Here is a 2,257-nt window from a genome sequence, read left to right as displayed (position 1 = left end):
AGCTCAGTTGGGAGCACGGGTGGTCGCACCGAAAGCGTCTACTCGCCTAACTCCGGGCGATTGCGCCTCTCTCGAACCCGACCAAGTACTTGGGACGGCGCTGCGCGCCGCCGGGACCTGAGAGGGTTTCGAGGTGTATTGTGCAGGGGAGCTCAGCCTCCTCCTGTTTGCAGAATGATTGAGCGGACGCTTGCGTGTTCGCGCGGGCCCCCGGGACACACTCCCGGGCGGCCGGCTGCTCAGCTCTAGTTGACGCAGCTCCCTGGTTGATCCTGCCAGTAGTCATATGCTTGTCTCAAAGATTAAGCCATGCATGTCTCAGTACAAGCCGCATTAAGGTGAAACCGCGAATGGCTCATTAAATCAGTTATGGTTCCTTAGATCGTACCCACGTTACTTGGATAACTGTGGTAATTCTAGAGCTAATACATGCAAACAGAGTCCCGACCAGAGATGGAAGGGACGCTTTTATTAGATCAAAACCAATCGGTCGGCTCGTCCGGTCCGTTTGCCTTGGTGACTCTGAATAACTTTGGGCTGATCGCACGGTCCTCGTACCGGCGACGCATCTTTCAAATGTCTGCCTTATCAACTGTCGATGGTAGGTTCTGCGCCTACCATGGTTGTAACGGGTAACGGGGAATCAGGGTTCGATTCCGGAGAGGGAGCCTGAGAAACGGCTACCACATCCAAGGAAGGCAGCAGGCGCGCAAATTACCCACTCCCGGCACGGGGAGGTAGTGACGAAAAATAACGATACGGGACTCATCCGAGGCCCCGTAATCGGAATGAGTACACTTTAAATCCTTTAACGAGTATCTATTGGAGGGCAAGTCTGGTGCCAGCAGCCGCGGTAATTCCAGCTCCAATAGCGTATATTAAAGTTGTTGCGGTTAAAAAGCTCGTAGTTGGATTTGTGTCCCACGCTGTTGGTTCACCGCCCGTCGGTGTTTAACTGGCATGTATCGTGGGACGTCCTGCCGGTGGGGCGAGCCGAAGGCGTGCGACCGCCCCGTGCGTGCTCGTGCGTCCCGAGGCGGACCCCGTTGAAATCCTACCAGGGTGCTCTTTATTGAGTGTCTCGGTGGGCCGGCACGTTTACTTTGAACAAATTAGAGTGCTTAAAGCAGGCAAGCCCGCCTGAATACTGTGTGCATGGAATAATGGAATAGGACCTCGGTTCTATTTTGTTGGTTTTCGGAACCCGAGGTAATGATTAATAGGGACAGGCGGGGGCATTCGTATTGCGACGTTAGAGGTGAAATTCTTGGATCGTCGCAAGACGAACAGAAGCGAAAGCATTTGCCAAGTATGTTTTCATTAATCAAGAACGAAAGTTAGAGGTTCGAAGGCGATCAGATACCGCCCTAGTTCTAACCATAAACGATGCCAGCCAGCGATCCGCCGCAGTTCCTCCGATGACTCGGCGGGCAGCCTCCGGGAAACCAAAGCTTTTGGGTTCCGGGGGAAGTATGGTTGCAAAGCTGAAACTTAAAGGAATTGACGGAAGGGCACCACCAGGAGTGGAGCCTGCGGCTTAATTTGACTCAACACGGGAAACCTCACCAGGCCCGGACACCGGAAGGATTGACAGATTGATAGCTCTTTCTTGATTCGGTGGGTGGTGGTGCATGGCCGTTCTTAGTTGGTGGAGCGATTTGTCTGGTTAATTCCGATAACGAACGAGACTCTAGCCTGCTAACTAGTCGCGTGACATCCTTCGTGCTGTCAGCGATTACTTTTCTTCTTAGAGGGACAGGCGGCTTCTAGCCGCACGAGATTGAGCAATAACAGGTCTGTGATGCCCTTAGATGTTCTGGGCCGCACGCGCGCTACACTGAAGGAATCAGCGTGTCTTCCTAGGCCGAAAGGTCGGGGTAACCCGCTGAACCTCCTTCGTGCTAGGGATTGGGGCTTGCAATTGTTCCCCATGAACGAGGAATTCCCAGTAAGCGCGAGTCATAAGCTCGCGTTGATTACGTCCCTGCCCTTTGTACACACCGCCCGTCGCTACTACCGATTGAATGATTTAGTGAGGTCTTCGGACTGGTACGCGGCATTGACTCTGTCGTTGCCGATGCTACCGGAAAGATGACCAAACTTGATCATTTAGAGGAAGTAAAAGTCGTAACAAGGTTTCCGTAGGTGAACCTGCGGAAGGATCATTACCGACTAGACTGCATGTCTTTCGATGTGCGTGTCGTGTCGCGCAACACGCTACCTGTACGGCTCGCAGTAGCCGTGCGCCGCGTGCGGA

At 53.4% G+C, this 2,257-nt stretch overlaps 1 non-coding gene across 1 annotated transcript; it reads left to right on the top strand.

Moving 5' to 3' along the window:
* The first annotated feature begins 259 nt into the window (after positions 1-259).
* LOC124747041 lies at positions 260-2,168 on the top strand. The gene has a single exon (XR_007011494.1). It is a non-coding gene; the product is annotated as a small subunit ribosomal RNA (ribosomal RNA).
* The last annotated feature ends 89 nt before the right edge of the window (positions 2,169-2,257 follow it).

Source organism: Schistocerca piceifrons, unplaced genomic scaffold (assembly GCF_021461385.2).
Source record: "Schistocerca piceifrons isolate TAMUIC-IGC-003096 unplaced genomic scaffold, iqSchPice1.1 HiC_scaffold_378, whole genome shotgun sequence".
Classification (NCBI taxonomy): domain Eukaryota; kingdom Metazoa; phylum Arthropoda; class Insecta; order Orthoptera; family Acrididae; genus Schistocerca; species Schistocerca piceifrons.
Note: the sequence above shows the minus strand (reverse complement) of the source record. Positions and strands in the feature narration are given on the sequence as shown.